Here is a 7,917-nt window from a genome sequence, read left to right as displayed (position 1 = left end):
CTTTGGCTCCCTGCAGCTCAACACACAGACACACACACAGACACACACACAGACACACACACAGACACACACACAGACACACACACAGACACACACACAGACACACACACAGACACACACACACACGCGCATATGCACATGCACATACACACATGCACGCACCAACTAATTTTATATGTCTTGATTAGCTCAATGACTGGGTACTTCTAAACTTCCTCATGGCTAGCAAACACTCCCCTCTGGTACACTTGAGTTAACATCTTTCAAAAATATATATTTCATCTCTGCTACCCCAGACCCAATCAGGGAAGTAACTCCTAGGGCCACATTCTCGGATTCTTACTTGCTGGTGGGCCTTTAAGTTTCATCTTTCTCTGTCTCTGTCTTCTTCCCCTCTCCTTTGGTCCCTTGTCTGCACAATCTAAAAGTCTCCCTGTCTAGCCATTGGCTGTATGGTAATTCTTTATTATCAGTCAAAGCCAGCTGGGGGCAGGAACCCTCAGGTCTGGAAGCACGGCTTTCGGGAGCTAAAATAAGACAAAGCATTAGAACCAATTCCCAACACCATCTTTTTTTTTTTTTTTTTTTTTTTGTCTATAAAGTATTTTTCCATGTGGTCCTCACTTTCTTGGTGTTGTGTGCCTATGACTTATATTCTGGGGGTGCCAGAAATATAAGCAACCCCCTGTCTACAGGGTTTACATTATAAGCGAACTCCAAACTCTGGGCCCATCTTCTGTTTCGTTGTAGTTTTACTGGGACTCAGCCATATTCATTTGATGACGTGTGTGTGTGTGTGTGTGTGTGTGTGTTTCCATGTACAATAGTAGATTTGAGTAACAGAGATGGGTACAACACCATTTACAAAATTTAAAATAATGTTTGGCACTTTACAAAAAATGTTTGCCAAGCCCTGAATCGTGCAGTTGTGGGCAGGGGGGACAATAGTAATTCACAAGCACCTGCTTTTCCTACCACACCCATCACTTCCCTTACATCTTTGCCATGTCTTCCTTACTTCCCTTCACTATTATTTTACCCTCTACCTGCCTGACCTCCTTCCCTCTTCTGGCTTGTCCTTGGTCTGCCATCCAGGCCCACATCCCTTGTGCCTCTCTTCTTAGTTCTCCTTCCTGATTCTGCTCCAGTAGCCTTGACTGTCTTTCACCCTCCTCCTTTCTCTTCTGTTTGGCCTAGGGGTGGATTGACCTCTTTGACATGGGAGGGGCAGGCCGATACCTCTTCTCATCATTTAAGTTCCGTCGGCTTTTCCTAACCCTTCTCAGAATTTCACACTCCCTTCCATTCTTGGGTTCTCTTGTCCAGTCAGCATCAGTAAACTCAGGGCTGATATTTACCTTGTAAGAAAGATAACCTCTAGGATCCTTGACTATTTGAGTTGTCTGTCTGTTCTCACTGGCAAGTGTGAATGTTTGGAAGGTTACATTGTCCGTCTACGTTAGACATGTTGCCCTGACATCTTTGCCACAGGGGCTTCATGAAACCCTGCTGTGGTCCCAGTTTCTGGGTTTCAGTTAGATTCCTCATGCTCTGACAGCACTGGGAGGCAGTGTCTAGAGGTCAGAAATCAAGTTTATTCAACGTTACAATGGATGTGTCTGTACGGGGTGGTGCCTTTCGTCCCACAAGCAATGTGTTTCAAATTGAAGATGCTCTGTGGTCAAATGACCCTGGGGAGCTTGCATTCCTGGTTACTGAAGACTTCTTTATGCAATAGTGCTGAAGAAAAATGACCAAGCTCGCAGTAATCTTGAAGTAATTTTAGAGGGTCTCCTAAACTTTCCACACCAGCCAGAATCTGGACGTACCAGAATGACAAGAAGCCTTGTCGTGCTATAGGGGCATTGCTAGCTCCCCAGCCCAAGGATGAAGTGACTGTGGAGTTTCAGCACAGAGCAGCCCCAGACTTTACCTAACTTTAAACAGCTTAGAATGTCTCCAGAGCAAAGACTCCATTGTACTTAACCTAAACGTGAGCCTGTTTACTCTTATTTTCTTTCCCTTGTGAATATTTCTTCCTTTTCTCAAGGCAACAGAGCTAAGGCAACTCAAATTCCTGTATGTGTTTGAAATGTCCTTTCATACCATTTACTCATTAATCATTGTATTTGACCTAAAAATAGCACCTTTGGTAGGAAAAGGAGAAAGGCATGGAGCCCAATGATGTTTGATGGGCACTCGTTGACCCACTCTCTCCCTCTGCTCTTTTCTTCCCATAGGTCTTTCATGTCAGCTTGGATCCTCGTGGCTCTATAGAATTTGATTCCTCCTCAGGACTTCGGGTGGACTGTGTGACCTGGGATCAGTGCCTTTGTCTCCCCAGTCACTGTGATTGACTCTGAGTGGACACGGGACTTAGAAAATCCAATGAGAGTAATCTCAGGGGTTCTGCTTTGAATTCTGTACAAACTACCTTCTCTCTCCTGCTGAAGGTAATTAATTCCTTTACCGTTTCTAGTCAATTAGGTTGGGGTTTCTATTATTTGTAATACAAAAAGATTTGTGAATTATTCACAAGGCCTAATGACCTTAGGAAGCCCAAAACTGGGTCTGTCAACTTCATGCCATTGAGCAGAGAAGACTTTAAGTGTCTACTCTTCTTTGGGACTCAGCGTTGTCTCTGGTGTGCAGGAAGGAAGCTGGGCTTGTTTCAAGCTTTAGGATTCCCTGAGTCTTCTATCTGATCTGTTAGAAACAAGTTTCTCCTTCCGACAGGTCTCACTTTCAGCTTCTGGAGGGAATCTTTGAAGTGATCCCTGTTTCTTACTCCCACCTTCCTAGCCTTCTCTGCTTTATTCTGAAGATGCTATTGATGGGATGTGGTTTCAGTAATTATCAGGGGTTCATCTCTTAGAAACTGAGTCTGAGGCCTTCAAGGTTGCATAGAGGATTGGTGGAACCTTTAAGAGGTGGAGACTTGGGGCCTTGGGGCCACTGCTTTCAGAAGGGGTCACTGCTCTTGGGTGACCCTATGGTTGTTGGTAGCCAGGGCAATCTCAAACTCAGAATAGTTTGGTCCTTGCCCCAGTCTTTGCCCGTTTGAGATGTGGCCCTCTGCTTCCACATATGCTCCTACAGGATGTGATGTCATATATTACCTTCCCCAAAGGCCAAAACAAAGGAGCAACCTCATCTTAAATGTTGAGTGTCTTAAACTGAGATAAATATTCTTTTTTTATAACTAAACTGCCTCGAGTATTTTGTTATAGTAACACAAAGCTAATTCACAAACAATGTCTCAGTTCTTCCTAAAGTACTTCTTTTTATTTTTCATTTTTTTTCCATACTTTCCAAACTTACTGATGTCCAGGGTCTGTTTGCTTCATGCATCCCCTTAGACTGTCAGATCCTTCAAAGTTAAATATCTTCATAGCCTGTGAAAACCCTACTAAATCCCCGACTAATAACGAAATACCTCCACCACTCACTAAGGCAGCCTCTGGCTTCACTTCCTGCACCCATTGCAGTTCTCTAACTAGAAAGACCCACAAGTTCGATTGAAAGATTGGCTAGACTACCGCCTTTGCAAAGATGAGAACTTCATGCATAAATCATCTGCCCAACCCTTTTCACCAAGCTTTTAAAGAACTGCCTATGACTGAGAGTAAACTGTCAGACCTGTGTTTCAAGGGAATATTATTCTGGTAAATAGAAAAGGCCAGCAGCCTTAAAGCTAATAACCTCAGAAATACCGTGTCATAGAAGAATATACCACATTTTCAGATGTTATTAAAACAAAATACATGTGACATGTGGTCAACTCAGAAGCAGTCAACATTTTAAACCTTTGTGACTTTGACATAGCAACAACAACAACACAGACCCCAGTTGACATTCAACTACTTTATTCTTTAAAATACATGAAAGTGTTCATGACGTTTTATTGGGACACTGCAGCAGAAAGTCAAGGTACAGCGACTGAGAGGAGGCATTATTCTCTATTTTCTTTTTAAATACCAGAAATTGTGTTTGTGTGTGTGTGTGTGTGCATGTGAAAATGCTGAGATAATGTGTAAGCCAGCCTTGTTTTTCTCCTGTTTCCCTTGACAAAGAACTCCTCCTATACAGTCTTCTGCCAAGTCCTCGTGCATGAGCCCAAACACTGTGGATATGAGTTCATTGCATGTGTAAGAGGTTTTAACAACAGCTTCTCGTGCAAACGTAACACAGGCTCCTACCAATCAAGGCTACAGCTGAAATCTCCTGAAGCTTGGAAACGTGTGTGCTGTTTGTACAGTATCTCAGCACCCTCTCTCTAGACCGGAGGAGGGAGTTGGATCCCGGCAGTAGACTAAACAAACGGATAAAGCTGCGTGCAGTGCAGATAGTATATCTACAGCTTAGGCACCGTCTGTTTAACAGCCTGATTTGCGGGTGCACTTATATATACGATGGCCTGCTGTGCTGATTCTGTGGTCAAAATAAAGATTAACATTCATCAAATGTATCAGAGGTGGCCAATGTTGATTTCACCTAGAAATTAAGTCATTTTGAATCTGAAAAAAGGAGAATTAGACACAGTCACTGTCTTGTCTTTATGTTCATGGAAGAAGGAGGAGATCAAGAAGTGGATCAAATTTGTGTTGGGGCCAAGAAAGTCTAAGTGAGGATGTGTCAGACAAGAACAGTGTGGGGAAAGAGAGAGAGAGAGAGAGAGAGAGAGAGAGAGAGAGAGAGAGAGAGAGAGAGAGAGAGAGAGAGAGAGAGAGAGAGAGAGAGAAATGCATGGTTAATTGAGAAGTTGAGTCAATTGCTTAGCTGAGTCACAGGCCTGGGAGCTGACTTCAGTTTGTCTTTCCAGATGTTTAGCCCAGATCTTTAACGTGTATAGATGTAGGCTGAGAGGGCCACAGCTGGAGCTCTGAGGTTCTTGTTTCTTGTGCCGCTTTACTAGAAATTGTGCTGTGACCCATGGGTAGTTACAGGGAAGAGGATGTTTTATTAAGGGGGACACAGAGGTGTGCCACCTTTTATCCACGGCCTGGTTCCAAGAAGACAAAGGGACAAAGCCTGATCCACAGTGACCTTTTATGGGTCCTTACCATAGTCACCCCTGTGTCTGGCTCTTGTGATACTGGGCTTTCTGAGCAGGCTCCTTTGGTGGAAGGAAGCCCAGGTAGGTTGAGGGTTGCCAGTCTTTCAGGTGTTACTACCTTTTATGTTAATTTCTGGAATTTTCTTCACCACAGTTTTTGATTCTTCTGCATCCGATCCTAACTGACTCCAGACGGGAAGAAGGTCACTTTGTGGGTTTGGTGCTCAAATAACTAAATTTGAATTTTTTTTCTTTTTTGTCATACCCTAACCTAAATCCCTCAGATACTGACAATAGGATTATGATGTAATTATTCCAAGACAAACGAAAAGGAAGAGCAGAGGAGGCAATGCAACAAGCAAGGAGTATAAACTGTGTTTTGAGCTTAGTAGTAGACAGCGCGCAGGGCAAAAGCTCTGAGTAAGTTTCAGCTTCGCAGAGATCTTGTCCTCGCTGGGTCTGAAAACCTCTCTCAAAAGATCTGCCTTGGTGAAACTCAAACAAGTTCTTGAGTTGAATTTGGGTTAAATGGCCCACTTTTTGGAGACAGGTGGGAGCTCAGTGGAATGTAGATTTTCAAGGGAAAGCCTGTGACAGCATGGAGCTGAACCCCACAGCTTCTTTGTTCTCTCTGCTACTTCTTGGCTCTTTTGGCTTTCAAAGGCAAGAGAAGAAAATTTATCTTCTGTTGATAACTCTTAAAAATGCTTATCACTAAGGTAGAGAGGAGACATATTTCTTCTAGACGGCTTGGGATAGTCCTATAAATGTCTTGGGCACCACATGAAGCTGCTGTCTCTCCAGATGGATGTTGAATTCTGTCCCCAGATTGTGGGTCATGGTGAAATGGAAGGGATTTTGGTCTGTGGTGGCAGGGGTTGTAATAGAGGAGACTGATACTAAGCTGGGCTTAACAAGGGCTCTCCTTCCAAAGTTCATTCATAATCTTCACTGTCCTCAGAGATCTTTAAATCATCCCCAGTTCATCACACTGATCAAAAACGTGTTTTTATTCTCTCTTCCATATACACATATCTAAGTATACATATGTATGTATAACTATTTATACAACATCTATGCTATAGATATATGCAACATTAGATGCGCATATCCTTTTCTGTCTTTCTGTAGTTTTTGTAAGTCATAGTAAAAACCTGACATATTTTTGTGCTGGAAAAGCAGGGCAGTTTAAGGAATGACTGGAAATATTAATATAGTACAAACTTGTTAGGGCTAGGGTTAGAGCTACTTGTATGCAATGGTCTGAACTAAGAGCTGGGAAGATGTTTACAGAGCTCCCGCACTGAGCTTGTCTTAGTGAACAGAGAAACACCACTTGTCTTCATTGTGGGCTTTTTTTTTTTTTCACATGTGGATATTAACTTCTAAATGTTTGAAAACAGCTTATCTTTCTGAGCGGTTTAGAATTCCTTTTATTTACTGTGGCTGGACAGATGGCTCAGCAGTTAAGAGCACTTAATGTTCTTGTAACATCAGCATCTGCATGGTCACAAGTGCTTGTAACGCTATTTTCAGGGGGTCCAGTGCCCTCTCTGGTCTCCTCAGACACCTGCACTCATATGCATACATCTTCACAGATACACACACACACACACACACATATTTTAAATAAATCTTTATAAACAAGAACTCTTATTGACATTATTGTTTGCATTATATGATACAATTGTCTCATAATTCTTTGCTGATGCAGACTTAAAATCCAGTTGGATTCGGTTCCCAGTAGACACACACCAAGGACTGGATCGTAGGACTGCGGTATGCATTTGTGCTGGGAAGTTGCTGGGATTCTGATGACGTGGATGTTGAGAAGGAACAAAGTAGAGTCAATGTCTTCCAGTGTTTGTTGAGTCTTTCTCTTTTGTACCTAAACAAGACTTGATGTGGTAAGCTGGGGGAGCGAGGGGAGCCAACAACTCAAAGGAGGATCAACCAAACAAAAAGCCCACATCCTACAAACCACGCTTCAGCCACATCTTCTAGTTCAGAACCCTTAACAAAAAGGCTAGGAGTCAGGAAAAGTGGGTGATGTGAATTTCACTTCTCCTTCCTTAGACACTTCAAACACAGGCTATTGGTGAGAAAGCAGGGGGCAGAAAGGAGAGAAATCTAAACAGGCAGGCCAGCAGCGGGCTCTGGGTGAATTCTGAAGTAGACCACAGAAAAGGAAACTGCTAAAATATTCTTTTTTTTTTTTTAATCTATGTGCTTTGATCTTTCTTTGAATATTGCTTTCTTTTAGCATTCCATCTAGACTCTCTTTGCATGCATTTCCTTACCTCGAACCCCTCTCCTCTCTCCTTGACCCTTTTCCTCCAGGGTGAGTCCCCTGAGCACTGGAATGTGTTTGCCCCCCACAGCTTGCCTCCTGACCCCCATCTCCTTGAACACTGTTTTCATTTGAAGTTCAACACTCTTCTTTCAACTCAACCAAGAGTGTTACCACACAGGAAATGCTTCATGTCCTTTCCTCGAGCTCCGAAGATTTTGTGTTTGCTTGTTCTTTCCAGCTTAGAGGAATTCTCCTTTAGGAGTTTTAAACTTTACTCTCTCCCAACTCCTCAATTTCTTTTTCACAACTCAATTTTAGTGTCTTACCCTTGATCTCATTTGTCCTTATTCTCTCCCTGAGTACATAGGTTTCCAGAGCTTACTGACCTTGCACAGCTTGGGCTTTATACCCCAGCTTCTCCCATCTTTATTTCCCCATTTCCTGGTTGCAGGGAGCCTGTTAAATCCTGGGTGAAAAGGTATTATTATTTTTCTTTTTTCAATTTTTATTAGGTATTTACTTCATTTACTTTTCCAATGCTATCCCCAAAGTCCCCTATACCCTCCCC

Source organism: Mus pahari, chromosome 18 (assembly GCF_900095145.1).
Source record: "Mus pahari chromosome 18, PAHARI_EIJ_v1.1, whole genome shotgun sequence".
Taxonomy (NCBI): domain Eukaryota; kingdom Metazoa; phylum Chordata; class Mammalia; order Rodentia; family Muridae; genus Mus; species Mus pahari.
Note: the sequence above shows the minus strand (reverse complement) of the source record.